This window comes from Lissotriton helveticus, chromosome 1_1 (assembly GCF_964261635.1).
Source record: "Lissotriton helveticus chromosome 1_1, aLisHel1.1, whole genome shotgun sequence".
Classification (NCBI taxonomy): domain Eukaryota; kingdom Metazoa; phylum Chordata; class Amphibia; order Caudata; family Salamandridae; genus Lissotriton; species Lissotriton helveticus.
Window position 1 is genome coordinate 503478176 of NC_136057.1, and position 15767 is coordinate 503493942.

The following is a 15767-nucleotide window of genomic DNA, read 5'->3' on the forward strand; positions in this document are numbered from 1 at the left end:
AGGACAAAGGAAGGACTAAAGTCTCTCTAGCATTACCTAACTTAAGTTCTCTAAAGTAAACTCTCTTACATAATCAGCCCAAGCAAGCGCAAAGTTGCAAATAAACAAGAAAGATTAGTAGCATCAAGCACCTGTGTCTAGAAGAAGAACAATCACAGATTTTTAAATGCAATTTACCTGCAATGTAAGCAGCAGCCTTCTTGCTATTCGACAAAAAATTATATTCGCAATAACAATAACACAGTCTAGAGAACACACAATGCTACTAGTATTAGCTACTCACCAAGCCCCACAACCTCAACACCTAGCAGGTCCAGCAGGTCCTGCTCCTGGTCCAAGATGCCTGACCACCAGTGGGTCAGCTGGTTATGGATGTGCCGGACCCCAGAGCAGCGAAACATTGCCCGGCGCACCTTTGCCCACCGGCATCGATGCTCCTGGATAGTGTACCCCGAAGCCAGGCCTGCTGCCATGGTCAAGGGGAGGTGGCGCTGCACAAAAAAAACAAGGGCGGCCACCTCTGCCTCGCTAAAAAGGGACCTGGCCTGCACCCCTTCCGGGTGCAGTCTGCCACAGGGAAGGCGGCTCTTCTTGGGCGCAGGCGCCTTGCCCTTGGAGCCGGTTCGTCCCTTAGCCATGTTTCGGGGGTAGGCAGGGGCGGAAAAGGAAATGTAGCAGTAAAAAATAAAGTCAGGGGAAGAAGTAGGAGAGTAAAAAAGGAAGTAATATAAAACAGTAGAAAAAAGTTTAAAAAATGCAGTAAAAGTAGAAATAAAATGCAAAATATACAGTTAGGGACAGAGAGCGATGGAAAATAAATAAAAAAGATCAGAAAAATAGTCTCAACAACAAGGGATTGAAAAGCAAGCCCCAGAATAGGAAAACAAGATGGCCACGCCCATTGGCGACAGAGTGGTGAAGTTTGCTCGATATTTCCCCCAAACACGTCATCCGCTTTACCAAACTTTAAAAACATCTCGTGAGCACGCGGAAAGTAGCAACTCTGCATGCTCGCATAGCAATGCTTAGTGCTGCAGAGTATTTTTGCCGCCTCGCGTAGCACAGCTACGCAAACTTGGCCCAGGGTTAGTCACCATCAGTTATGCTAGGGTTTGGCCATAGAGTACTTAGGTTAATGAGAGAAAGAGAGGCCTGAATCCCAACCAGGAGAGAAACTGGAACAAGAATGACTGGTTAATGTTAACATGAATGTTTTTGGGTTTTCTAAAGCACAGCAAATACCTGAAGGTGTCTTTGTGCTAGCTACGGCAGTGGAGAGTACAGGAGGAAGAAAGGCTAAGAGATTAAGGGAGTTAAAAAGCCAGGTCTTCAGCAGTTTTCTGAAAGCCAGTAAATTGGGGCATCCTTGATATGTGGCTTCCAGGTTTTCATGGCTCCCACCACGAAGCCTCTGCCTCCCAAGGGTACTCTTTGAACCTCGGGACAACTGCGAGCTTGGCTTTGGTTGAGCATAAAGTCCTGCCAGGGGAGTACCATGTGAGACACAGCTGGAGAAATTTCGTCCCAGTGCCATGCAGAGCCTTGCACGCAACACAGAGAGACTTGAAAGTGCTCCTCAGTCTAATGGGGAGCCAGTTGCTGAGTGCTTTGGACACTAACTGGTATTTTGGAATTTTCAAGAGTAGTCTGGCTGCAGCGTTCTGCAGTGTTTGCAGTTTATTCAGAATATATTGGTGGGGATTGAGGAAAAGACTGTTGCAACAATTAAGTTTTGCCATCACCAATGAGGTGATCAATGTTTTCAGAAGGTGGGCAGGAATGTAGGGTAGTACCTTTTTAAGGGTTCTGAGCAAGAGAAAGGCGAAGAAGTCACTGCGTTGGCTTGATTGACGTAACTCAGCTCATCTTCTAAGAGGACTCGGAGAGTGTGGTCTTCCTGACCAGTGTGGTTAAAGGACCGATGTCCGGTGGCGAGCAAGACGGGGCCAGGCACTGGAAAGCATCATCTTGGTTTTATCTGAATTCAATTTTAAGCAATTTGTATCCATCCAGCTATTAACTGCTGCATACATTCACTTAATCTGGATCATAAGCCTATATCATCCTGAGCTAAGGAGATGACAATTTGGGTGTTGTCTGAGTAAGAGGTTAAAGAGAAACCAAAAGGGCGTATAAGGTTGGCCAGAGGGATGACGTAGACATTAAAGTGTCGGACTGAGCCAGGAACCTTGCGGGACCGCACACGGCAGCAAGAAGGAATGTGAAACTAGCTCGTTTAGCTGCACCGATTGCTCGTGCTTCGAGAGGAAGGATCTCACCACATCCCAGGTGAGCCGGTGACCCAGATATTAGATAGGCAATACAGCAACAGCCTGTGATTGACAGTGTTAAAAGCTGCTGAGAAAGCAAGCAGGGTAACAGCAGCATCACCCTCAAGATCAAGCGCCTGCCTGATCTTCTTGATAGCCTTGAGCAGAGCAGTCTCTGTGCTGAGGCCGCTATGAAAACCAAACTGGGTGACATCCAGGAGGCTGTTTGATTGCATGTGCTCAGCAAGCCAGATGTTCATGATCTTCTCAATAATTTTGTCGTGCAGAGGTAGGTATGAAATGGGACGGTAGCTCCTTGGGTCTTTAAGATCCAAGGTTGCTTTTTTTTTTTAACAGAGGGATCAGCGAAGCTTTCTTCCAAATGGACGGGAAATGACCAGATTGGAACACGTGCTGGAAAATGACTAGGAGATGAGGGGCGATATCCTTTGCCACCAGCTTGGCCACCTTTGAAGGACAGGGGTCCCGAGGGGAACCAGAAGATGTGGAACTTAGTAGATTGATGACTTGCTCTACGGATGGTGGCGTGAACTCCCTCAAGAATTTCTGCATAACAGGCAGTATTGGAGAACGTTAGCAAGAGGTGGAAGTGGTGAACTTATTGTAAATCATTTCCACCTTATGCAGAAAAAAGTTGGCCAGTGAGTTACAGAAAGATTGGCTCAAGGAGCAGAGGTTCTTGGGGAATCTTTGGTAAGCAGTAACAGTCTGAAACAGTTCTCTGGTAGAGTATTTGCTTATTTAATCTTTCTATTAAAGTAAATAGTCTTTTCCTTAGCGATCAACATCTTACAACTAGCTAAGCAAAGTTTGTATTTGGCTTTTTCCTCAGAGATATAGTCAGCCCTCCAGCTCTTTTTTTTCTTTGGAATTTTTAATTGTGCGCCCTTAGCTCGTCAGAGAACCAGGGGGGTGAGACATTATTTTATTTCGACCTACACAATTTTACGGGGGCCAAAAGATTAGTGGCAGTGTCAATCCATTCATTATATTGAGAGACCGCTGTTTCTAACTCGGTAGAGTGTAGGAGTCGAGTTGTTCAGAGTTTTAGAAAGAAGATCATGTTGAAATTCAGTACTGTGTTTAATTAATGATCTGGTGTTCAAGAAAATGCAGAGAACAGTGTCTGTGGTTGATCTTGTGATGAGGAATATATAAATCGGTGCAGGCATAGAGGAGGATGTGGTTTGCATAATAGGGCCTTGTAGCCGCAGGTGCAGCAGGTAGCCGACATGTTTTTCGAAACATACTGACAATCTAGTTTAGGGCAGTTTAGTTTATTCCCAGGTTTGAGGGCTAGGAGCTCCTGGCGAGACTAAAAGCGGGCCAGAGGTCTGATATGAACCAGCCTGAGTGACAGATGACAGGTGCTACGTGCGGTCCGGGCGCAGACGGGCTTGTCTTTGGCACAGCAGCGGAAGTCTTTAAATAGCCCACCATTCCATGGTGGGCGCAATGCAAGGGGTGTGGCTTGCGAGCTCAGTAGTGCATCAGACGATAACAAGTGGGCAGATTAAAATAAGCGAAACCGGGGAACAGCAACCCCTGTATTCAGATGAACGCTCCCCTACAATCTGTATACTACTAGTAAAGAAGATCAAAATAATGGAGAAGTGTGAAAGCATAAAACAATAAAAACAAAGGAATTCCACCTTTGAGATGGCAGCCAATCGAGCAGGAGAGAGGCGTGGAGCAGGGAGTCAGGCACCTCCCAAAAAATTGGTAATGAGGCTGTCTACAAGGAAAACAATGATGTGTTTGCAGTGCCTCAGTAGCTATCAAGAGACTTGAATGCTTTTAGAAATCTAGAGGTATAAGTGCAGAGGGGTCTTTAAAACTAAGTTCTTCATTAGGAGGGTATATTTGCTGAGCATAAAGGTCAGTATAGTTGAAGTCAAAAGTAGAGGCAACCTCAGATGAGGCAATAATTCACTGTTCGGTGAAGTCCCAAAGCTTGGGGATCAATCTAGATCACATCCCTAGTCACCAGCCAATGAAGCAATTTCTCAGATGTGTTGCCCCACTCAGACTCACCTGGTAGAAGCAATTCAATATCTCCTGGGTTTCTCCAGGCAGAGCTGGCATAGAGAGATCCCATCTGTCGTTAACTGGTGACTGGCTATTTATCTAGCGACCCTTTCCAGGACAAAACAGGGCTACAGTTGGTCAGCGGGTAGCCAGGACACAATCCACGAAAGGCTGATGAGAGTCAATACACAAGATCAGCAAAAGTTACAGTACACAAGAAAGAAAGTTAATTTATTAGACATTGTGGGTTTCCTTGCAAGTCTTTAATGATAGGCGCTTTCATGACCCATGGAATGCTGCTGCTGGGCATGCCACACAGGCATGCCAGGAACACGGATGCCTGGATGGCTTAAGTACATTTACCGATCATACTGGAGGCTCAAAAGTGCCATAGGAGTTACTTTCCCGCCCTTTGGAGGCACTGTTTATTATAATTGGGCAAAGGATACAAGGGTACACGCTACCGGCATAAGGCCTTAATTTCTAGAGACATCGTCCACCAAGAGGGACACTTTGCAAGCATATCTATTGCTGGATTCATTACATTGACATGCAGATTTGTGTTACTTTACCCTTGCCCTGAAGAAGCCCTTGTGAAGGGTGAAATGCTGTCAACTGTTTCCACATGTGTACAAAGGATTTTGAGAAATAAAGACTTGCAAGAGAAACCCACAATGCTACCTTTGCTGATCTTGTGCATTGCTTCTCATCAGCCTTTTCTTCTGTATTTATTTGTGATCATTTGGCAGCTGGTCATTTGAGGTGGGCAAAACGAGTGCAAATTACTCTTGTGTCTAGCCTAGGTAGTGCAGTTGCCATCCACCCTGCTGCCTTTTGCGTTTGTTGATACACAATCCATGATTCCAGGAACTTATCGGATGAGGATCCTACGATCTCTTCAAGGAACCCGACAAATCTCAGCTTATTTCTCAGTGCTCTTGTTTTCGACAGCATTTGCATGCTTTTCCAGGAGTCTGGAGGATGTGGTGAGGTATTGAACCGTGGAATTGAGTTCAATGATGGAATTCCTAAGCTCTGTGAAGCGCCCTTTGGTTTTGGCTACTTGGTTAACAACATTTCACAAACCTTGTCTTAGCAGGGAAACACCTGTGCCTACTTTGCCTATCTTGGTCTCAAGGGCTGTTCCGGGTGCCTCTATGGCTAGTAGGACAGAGTCTGTGCCTGTTGCATCAAGTGAGGATGAGGCTGGTGGAGGGACTTCAGACTTCTTAGGCACATCTACTGGAGGTGAGGTGAAATGGTCTATGTTAGATTGTGCTGCTGAGAAAGCTGGGCAACCTGTCCAAATGTTTGCAGCTTGATCAATCCAGGTTACTTAGGTCAGAGCTCTGGAGCTGCAGAGCAGGCCAGGCTGCCCGTCAGTCAGCCAGCCAGCCAGCCCAGTGGAACAGGCCCCAAGAAATATTGCCCGCTGGTCGGTCTGGGGTAGGAGGAGGAAAAGCCCACCCAGCAGGTCTACGGGTCAGGAGAAAAGGCGAAACCCTTCTCTGGTATTCAAAAGAACCACCTCAACTTCAAAGCCTCTGATCTACAACAATCACAATCTGCTGCATGTTGGGTGGGATTGTGGCTGTAGGTGTCTCACGCACAGGGCTGTATCAGATCCTTCTTGTGTAAGCATTCTGGGATTAAGTTTCACCAGCGACATGCTTGTTATGTTATATTATGAGAACTGTATTTTTATAGCATGCTATCACCTGTGAGGGTACACTGGTGCTGTAGCAGGTTTGTGAGGCTGGCCTCAGGGCTTTTTTTTCTTGTAGGTTTATGTAGCGCAAACTTGACCTGAAGGTATCAAAGCGCTTTACATGAGCACCAGTTGCATTACACAAGGACACATTCATATTTTGCTAGGCTCACAGAGATTAAGGGATTTGCCCAGAATCACAGGATGTTGAGAATTGTTGCCGAGACTCGAAACCGGATTAGAGATCGACCACCATAGCTGTTAGGGTACATCCTTTCCCCATAAAGAGCCAGGTTTCAAGCAAGGAGGAGAAGGCTCTGATGTGATGTGGGAGGTAATTTCAGGCTTTAAGAGCAATGTATGAGAACGAATAACCTCCTGATTTTGTGTGTGTGTATTAGGTGGTGTGTCTGCTAGTGAGGGTCCGCAGACCGAATGTGCCATGTGGGGGGTGGGGTGGAATTGTATGCAGCTGGTCAAGTAGCTAGGCCTGTGTTGTGAAGCGCTTTGTATGTGTGGGTGAAGAGTCTGAAGTGTGTTTGCTTGTGTATCGGGAGCATATGGAGTTCACTCAGGTGAGATTTGATATGGGCCTGGCCTGGTAGATAGAAGACTAGTCTGGCTGCTGCAATTAGGATGGTTTAGAGTCTTTTTGTGAGTAAATTGGTTATTCCTGTGTATAGGATGTGCCTGTAGTCCACTCTGCTGGTGATGAAGGCTTGGCTGACAGTTTTCCTGATGTTGTTTTGTAGCCACTTGAAGATTTTCTTGAGCATCTTCAAGGTATGCAAACAGTACAATGCAACTGTTTTGACCTTGCTATCTATATCGATGCTGGGGAGTTCTAGCTTATATGCAGGAGGGGGTCTGAGATCTGTCAGCCACCAAGTGGGAGTCCCACAGCATGGCATCCTTTCCCGAAAATCACCACTTTGGTCCTGTGTGAAGCACGAGGCAGTTGGACTTCATCCTGGTGGCTATTTTAGTCATGGATGTGGTGAACAAAAAGGAGTATAAGTTGCGTGTGGTCTGTATTGATGAGGATGTTAATGTTGTGAGCCTGGACAATGTCTGCCATCAAGGTCAAGTATATGTAGATGAAGGTTGGACTGAACGAAGAGCTCTGCAGGACTCTGCAAGTTAGTTCCTCTGCTTCTGAGGAGTATGGTGGCAGGCTGACGGTTTATGTTCTTCCAGCTATAAAAGTTCAGATCAACTGGAGCATGAGTTCCTGAATGCCTGTGTTGAGGAGTAATATGATCAGAATAAAATGGAAGATGGTGTCAAAGGCTGCGGAGAGGACTGAAAAGATGAGAGCTGTGGTTTTATCTCTGTCGAGGAGCATGTGGGTGTCCTCTGTTGCTGCTATGGGGACAGTCTCAGTGCTGAGGTTAGGTCTGAAGCCTGACTGCATGCTGTTAAGAATCTGGTTGTTGTGGAGGTAGTTGAAGAGGCATCTGTTAATGGCTTTTTCTAGGACCTTGACAGGGGATCGAAGAATGGATATCAGTATGCAGCTGGCAAGTATGGTTGGGTCGGCTGACGGCGTCTTCAGGAGGGCATTGACGGATGCATGCTTCCAGGATTCCAGAACAGTATCTGTATTGATGGAGGTGTTGAGGATGTGGCGAGGGCTTTGCTGATGGGGGTTGATCCTTTGTTTAATGTGTGATGGGAGCAAGGGTCAGACGGGCCCTTGAAGTGTATTGTATTTTGCTTTGGGTTCCTCCGTACTGATAGTGTTCCATGAAGCTATTTTGTTTACTTTATCTGTCACAGGAGATAACTGGCAAGGTTCAAGGGGTCCGGCTTTGAGGCAGGACCCCTCCAAGGAGCTGGGCCCACTTGTGCTGCAAGCCTCCATGTTAACCATGGGTCGTGTGAGCACCTGACTATGTCTGTTGGTGAGCAGTCTCCGGTGTCCCAGGCTTCCATCAAGAGCACAGTGCAGGCAGCCCTGCAACGAATTCAGATCCACAAGTTAGCCGGTGGGACCTGGTCTTCTCAGAACTAAGAGGAAGTCTATGGATAGTCTTGTGTTGACGAAGGCCTATAAAAAGAGCCCAACAAGTCCAAAGCCAAAAGCGGCCAGGAGTCACATCGTGCTGGGCCCCTACACTGGGCTAGCTCAAGCTGTGGGTGAGGTGGCCCCCGCCACTACATTTCCCTCATGAAGGCCCCCTTCCACTGCAGGCCTAGAGACAGTCAGGAAAGCAGACTACTTCAAATATTCATGGTCATTGTGGGGAGGGGACCAAATTTAGTATAGGACCCAAGGGCTGGTGAGGCATGGGAGGTCTGCACCACAAGACCGTAGGGCCCCCACTGCTGAGTCTTCCTATCACAAGTCCAAGGTGGCTAGAAGAATGGGCAGCTTCAGACCTCCGGGGAACAATCCAGATGGTGCTGGAGCAATAATTACTGGAAAGGAAAGGCAGCCTCACCTCTCAGGTCCATAAGGCCTGCAATAGCCAAAGGGAAGGTGTTGGGCACCACATTCATACCTCAAGACCTCGTACCACCATTATCTGGGGCAGAAATCAGGCCACAGAGCTTGCCACTCTCCTCTGTCATGGCTTATCCAGCAGGTGCCTCCATGGAGGAGGAAGCCTGATGCGCCTCCACACCACCACTTGCAAGTGCCCACATGGCAGGTCAGCAGCCTGGGTAGGCCCTTGCCACCAGTTTCCGATCAAGTTACGAGCGAGGGTCCACAGTAGGCGTTAAAGTGCACAATGCTGCTGTATTGAGGCCAGATAGGTGACTACCAGCACCAAGATGAGGGCCGATGTCTTGGTCTGGCATGGAGCAATCTAGAGTCTGCCATCTTGTCGTCCAAAGAGGCACCCCTGGATACACACTTTCTTTTTTTGTATACAGATGGGCTCCTAAATAGCTTAATCTCTGGGAGTAGTTGTGACTTCTGGTAATTTATTCATGACCTGCTCCTTTTACTGAGTACTGGCTTTCAGAAGCCTATCGTCCAGATAAGGATACATGTATATCCATTGTTTTCTTAAGTGAGCTGCTACTACTGTCATGCTTTTTATAACAGTTTGTGGGTACCAAATGGGAGGATGGTTTATTTGTAATGCTGATGACCTACTACAAGTCTCAGAAACGTTAAGTGGGCCTATTGGATTGTGGACGTATGAATCTTGAAGGTTTAATGAACATATCCAGTTGTTCCACTTTAGACGAGGAACAAGGAGCAAAATGTGATCTTTTTGATGTCTTTTTTCTTTTGGTTCTATTTTATTAGGAATTATCTCAAATACATATCTTGACTTTTTTGGTTGTGTGAACTTTTACTGTGGCTCTTTTCGAAAGTAGTGCAAAAGTTTCTTCTCTTAGTATTTTTAGTTGGTGCTTTGGTGTTGGGCTTGGTGGCATAGACAGAGGAATTGTTTTGAAAGGAAGATAATATCCATGATATAAAATACATCGCACCCACTTATTATTTGTGAGGGTGGACGACTCTTCCGGATGAAGAGTTGCACCGCTCTCCCTACCAGTGTGGGAAATGGGGGTGTTGGGGGGGGCAGTCTCTCTCTTCTTGATGAATGTCTTCCTCTTCTAGGTATTGCTGATTTTGAGTTAGTTGCCTCAGATCTTGCCTGGCTTTTTTGATAATGGTACATGAACCCTTGTTTCTATTGCTGGTAAGATTGGTGAGGCCACAGAGGGGACTGAACCCTCCTTTAGTAAGATTGCTTATCCATGAGCTTAAACTATTTCATTACATTATTTTCTGTTGTAGGCCAACTGCACCTAGGGTTTCTACTTACTATTCAACCTTTTATTCCTCATCATCTGCATGTTTGTCAAATAAAAGATGGTAAATGGAGATTACCTACCATCAATTACGTGTTCGGCGTAAACTATGTTAAGCAAAGCCAAGAATTCTCCCACAGTTATTCTAAATAATCTTGTTGCCTATGGTTAGGTAAATTGTCTACAAGAGAATTCATACAGACCGTTATTTCCCTTTGGTAACGGTTCAAAAAACACAGTAGCATTGACATTTTTAAGGTGAACTGTGGTGGCACCACATTTCTTTTTTTCCCTGCTAAATCCCATTTTTTGCTTTCCTGTTCAGGAGGTGCAGTGTATTCCGGGGCTGATGCTTGTCACGTTTTAACTGAAGTAACAATTGTAGAATCCCGTTTGGAGTAAACTTTTAGAAAATATGGATATTATTGGCAGGCTCTAGATTTCTTTAAAAGTCTTGGGGAAGTCAATTTAGTTGTTCCAGTGTTATACATTTCTCCCCAAATATATGCAAAAGACCTTGAATCAATGCAAGCAGGAGTTTTGGAGCAGCTCTTGAGTGAAGCATCTCGTGGATGACTGAGACAACTTTTTGGAGATGCTACCAAAATATTTAATTTAGAGACCCACCTTACCCAAAAACGTGTTAAAATTAGTAATGTCGGGAGCGTGTCCAACATGGCGTCCATGTAGGAGCAGATCACAGAGCTCCGCCGTGTAAGTTGGCCCCGACTAGGTCGGTGACTTTCTCACAGTCCAATTGTAGCAGTATGGCTAAAGTGGGGACGGCATACGTGGTGAGGGGCTACATCGCCAGCTCTGCTTGTCTGAGTTGTTTGACAGACCTACTTCCTATGCAGAAAGAGACTGCCTAGCGGGAAAAGACAGTCGCACCTCAGCTGGCACGGACCTACCTGGCGATCCCAGTGGACACCAAAGCGATGTGCGAAAGGAGATGATGGGGCTGCCTTGACTGCCTGGGGCACCTGGTAGACCTGGAACCACTAAGGAGGGTAGCCGGCTGAGTCATCCATTTTGTGGTAAGCTGCAAACATGCAGAGCCCTACACAGAACTGCTTCATCTGGTGTGGAGACGTTGTCAGGAGGGCTCTCCAGCCTATAGAAGGCCCGCTGGGGAAGACAAATGGAGATCCTCCCTGCTAGAGAAAAGTGGCACTCTACCGTCTATGAGCCGATGGCTGGGCCCTGACTCTCCGATCCTGGTGACAGCCGAATCTGAACAGGAGGTGGTCCAGCAGATGAAGAGAAAAGTGTTAGATGTGTGGCTGGACCTGCTGTACGAGGGCTGTGCTACGAACGTCTGGGTGCTAGACCCTGCAGTACTACCCCCCTGGCTAGCCTGCAGGGTGGACGGCTGCTCCTGCACTTCAACGATCAGCTACTTTGTCCGCGGGGCCTAGCTGTGGGCGAGTGCCTCACAGAGGATCACACTGCATGGAAATCTGGCAACACTGAGATTGCCGGAGTTTAGGGACTGCCCCTCGGGGACATGGATAGTGTTGGCCCCCCAGGAGGAATGCCGTTGGAAGCTACCCTCCCTGCTAGATTGCCCTGTGGATGAAGGGTGCGGGGGTGACCGAATTTGCTGCTTGGTGGCCCCCATTGCATTCCTTGATGCGGAGAAAAGGTTGGATTTGTTTTTGGTGGCATTGGGGTGCTGGCTGGGACACACATGAGCAGCGGCGCCCTCCAGAGTGGTGCTGCTTTCCCTCCGTGCCAGCCCAACCGTGGCACTAGGATCGAAGTGCTGCTATCAGTGGCGTCCCAGGAGATGGAGATTTGAAGAGGGAGCCATTCTGTCTGAAGACCCCTGGAGTGACCACAGGAGTAGAGACAGTGCTGTATAGCCATGATGACTTCACATGGCAAGAAAGACATGCCCATTAATGACTTGCTGACTAACTTTGCAGTGAAGCATGGAGATGGTGCCAGAGGATCGGAGTCCCAGCCACAAAGCTATCCAGAAGAAATCTACAAAGGACGAGCCCCCTGTGACCCAAAGTTTTATGGAATCCCTCTTCCAAATGCTACGTGGATATGGAGACCCTGAAACAGGAGGTGGCTGGGGATATTAAAGAAGTCCGCAGATAAGTAGGGGACTTGGCCAACAAATTGACACGTTGGAACTGGGAAGTGACGCCAGAGAAGAAGAGTTAGAGGCATGCCGTCGCCAAATTCTTAAGCTTCAGTACTATACTGCGGATCTTAACTATCTTGACGATTTGGAGAACAGGTCTTGAAGAGCCAACATTCGCATAAAATGGGTTCCATTGTAGGCAGATGCTTTCCGGCTGGAAGAATATGTCACCCGCCTATTTCGTCACATAGTCCCAAAAGTGGTTGATAAAGACCTCATTTTGGACCACACTCACCAAGCTGGCTGCCCCTCTGGAGAACCTGGGACTCCACAAGACATCCTTACCTGCTTACATAATTCTCGCCAAAAGGAAATGATAATGGCGGCAGTGAGCGATCAGGGCACCATCACCTTCGAGGGCATACTAGTATGGATCTATCAAGATTTAGTGCGCTTCTCGCTCCAATGGCACAGGGCCCTGAAACTAGCAACCACTTTGTTTTTGGAGAAGGGGATTTGTTACAGGTGGAGCCACCTGTTCCACCTTATATTTGTGTGGGACGGAAAAAACAGATGCACTTCGCACCTTGAGAGGCCACATAGATACTGGAAAAGACAAACTTTACACAGACACCAAGCCGGCGGTCTCACTCCCCACCACCTCAAGGTAAGGGAAGATCTTGCCATCATGTCCGGCAGAAGCCTAGCAAACAGTCAGCGGCTGAAAGCCTCAGAGAGAGCTCGGTCCTCATACATCTCAATCGGAGGGTGAGGACTCCTGGTTCCACCACAGAAAGGGGGGCCGCCCAGCCACCTACGTGAGAGCACTTGCTGTGTCGCAAGCCAGCTCTGCGGATATACTGGTTGGTTGCCCCCCCTTGGGAGATCAAGCCTGATCAGCCTGCTGATTATATGCCTTTGAATACCAAAGTTCCTTACTTGCTGACCCATAACCCATGGATAGGGGGGCGCTCCCATATGTCTTCCTTGCTCTCCGAAATGGACTAGCACCTGAGACATGGACCCTCAAAGTATCACATACTGGTTTAAACAGGTTACCAGGTTCACCTCCCAAGTTCATTTGTTCCCCAACCTCCAAGATGCTTCCAGATTGCTCACACTCGGTACTCGCTATCAGCCAAACAGAGTCTATCGAGTCCTGTGATAGACCTATTGGGACATATCTTGCTCAGGGCCTCTCTGATTACCCTCCTTCTAAGGGAAGGTGAAGGTATTGAGCATTAAAGCCAGAGGTCTTATTACCCCAGCAAAGAGACTGGCCCTCTAAGCACTGCTGAAGGACTCCAGGAGGGAGACCTGCCTCCTTCAAGAAACCCCTTTGCTACGCCGCGATTGGGGTAGAATTAATCTAAATGGTATGACAGACAGTTTTATCTATGGCCCTGGGAAGTAAGCGTGGATGTCTGACCCAGCGGATTTTCCTTCACCAACACTTCACAGTGGCCTGCCTAGAACTCCAACGACCACTAAGGAGCTTTCATCCAGCAAGCAATTGGGAAGGTTCACTGTTTGAGTGTTGCAGCACCTTACAGAGGCAGGCTTGGTGGGCGTCTGAAGAGCCCAGAACCCTGCTGTGAAGGCCTATTCCATTTTCTCAGCAACCCACCAGACATACACTAGAAAAGCTTATTTCCTAGTTTCCATCTCTCTAGTACCAAAAAGCCCAACACAGACATCGAGGCGGCAGCCTTCCGGGACCACGCCCCGATTTCTATTACTCTCCATTACGTTCACACTGCACATGATCAAGTTCATGGTGGCTAAATCCTAGGCTTCTGGCCCATGAGCCCCCAGTTAAAGAAATCCAGGAGGCCATCCAGACATATCTCTCTATTAACGATAACCCTCACACTCTGGTAGCCATTTCGAGAGGCATTTAGTTAAATCTAAATGCGTTTAGTGTTGGATGTATTAAAGATTAATTCATTATTTCTAACACTTTTGTGATATTCTTGCCGAAATACATAGATGATGCAAGCTGTAAATGTTTTTTGTATTTGTTTCATGTTTGTTTTCATTCAGTGATCTTGTCATTTGTTGTAATTTGTTGCAAATAATTCCTATTTTGATGAATGTTCAATTTGTTTTTGACTGTGAATTGTGTTATTCATATGTGATGATTTCTGTGTCCATTTGAGAAACGTGTTTCTTTTTCAGTCTTTTGAAATCATTGTTTTTGATCAGTCTAAAGACTATTTAATAACAATTCTATTCGGACAGAAAAAATAGTCTGTGTAGGTTAGTACGGAACCAGGTGTTCGTGTTGTATTTTGAATAGTCCTACCTGCCACCGGTCCTTTGGGCTTAACCTCTATTGTTGTTAGTAACTTTGTAATATAAATTATGATCTAGAGTCACTAAACTCAAAATTTCAATCTTGGGCCAATCGGAAATTACACTTATAAGTTGCAATTAGGCAATCCCAATGTTAACCTTTGGGCAAGTTAGGCCTGGCAGTAGTGAAAAACAATCCTAGGAGTTTTTCACTACCTGGGTATGTAAACCTTAGAACTATATGTCCAACTTCTTAAATACATCGCACCCTGCCCTTGGGATGATCCAATGATGAAACGTAATCTCCTCCCTGAAGCATAATCATCCGAAAAAATGGTTTCTGTAGAAAGTTGTTCAGTTGTCTGAGGTTCAAAATTGGCCTCTCTTGCCCAATCGTTTTTGTAACTTTTTTTAATCAAGAAGAATCTTGAATACAATCTTTGATTTCTCTGGGATTTGGGGAGCGTTTCTATGGCTCCTTTGAGGAAAAAATGAATTTCCTGTTGTACCTCATTTTGATGCAATTACTTGGGTTGGCAAGCAGGTTATCTTTGTACAAAGTCTAACGTATATACCTTGTGAGCAATTTTCTGCATCCATTCGCCTGATGTTATAGAATTCCATAAGGGGCCTCGGAGAGGAATTTTCCAATTCACTTTCTGGTATAGAGATAGAAAGAGGTCAGCTGCAGTGATCAAGTTTGGTGCGAGCCACGAAAAGTGCAGAGGCCCTAACGATTTTGCTGTATCTATGACTGCCTTAAGACTTTGGAGAGATTCTTTCACATGCTTTCCAAACAGGGTAAAGCCATCAAAAGGCACCTCAAGGATTTTACATTGGACTGCAGGGCAAAAGGCTGTGGATATGAGCCAGCCTTGTCTTCTCAAAACAACTGCTCCTGCAAACTGAGGACAGCCTGAGTCTGAAACATCCATTACAGCATAAATAATGGCTGTCGAAGCACAGTGCTGCCAGGTGAGATCATAAGTACTGCACAGCGAGTATGCAAATTATAGTTACTTCTTTTAACTATTGTTGAATTTCAGTATTATTTTCTAGTTGAAAATGTTACGTGTTACCTAACTATAATGTCACTATCATTTGTATTCAGGGAATTTCTAGGGTTTCTTTTTTAAACGTAAAGTAATATATTATTACCATTAACCCTTAAACCGCAGTCCCTCCACCTCCCCCCGGTGGATGCCCAACCCTCCATCTTGCATAGCATTGGGATGCCCTCAGGGCTTGGCTTGCCCCAAAGAGACGCCCACCCACTTTAAAAAACACAAACATGAAAAAAAACAAAAAACTTTTTTGTTCTTCCTGTGAGACTCTCGCAGCTCCCTTGTGCCCTACGTAATTGCGGCAATAAATACAACAGGAGAAAGCCCGTTGCCCCAGTTGAGACCGGGTACAAGTTATAGCCAAAATACAGTGTCTCAACAGGAATATCACATGAACAGACAAAGAAAAACGTGAATAGATCACATAGCACAAGGGAAGAAAGGAGTAAGGGAGACCAAGGTATAGTTAAAAAAAGTTAATTATTTGCACTGACACAAATAAATTGCAGTAA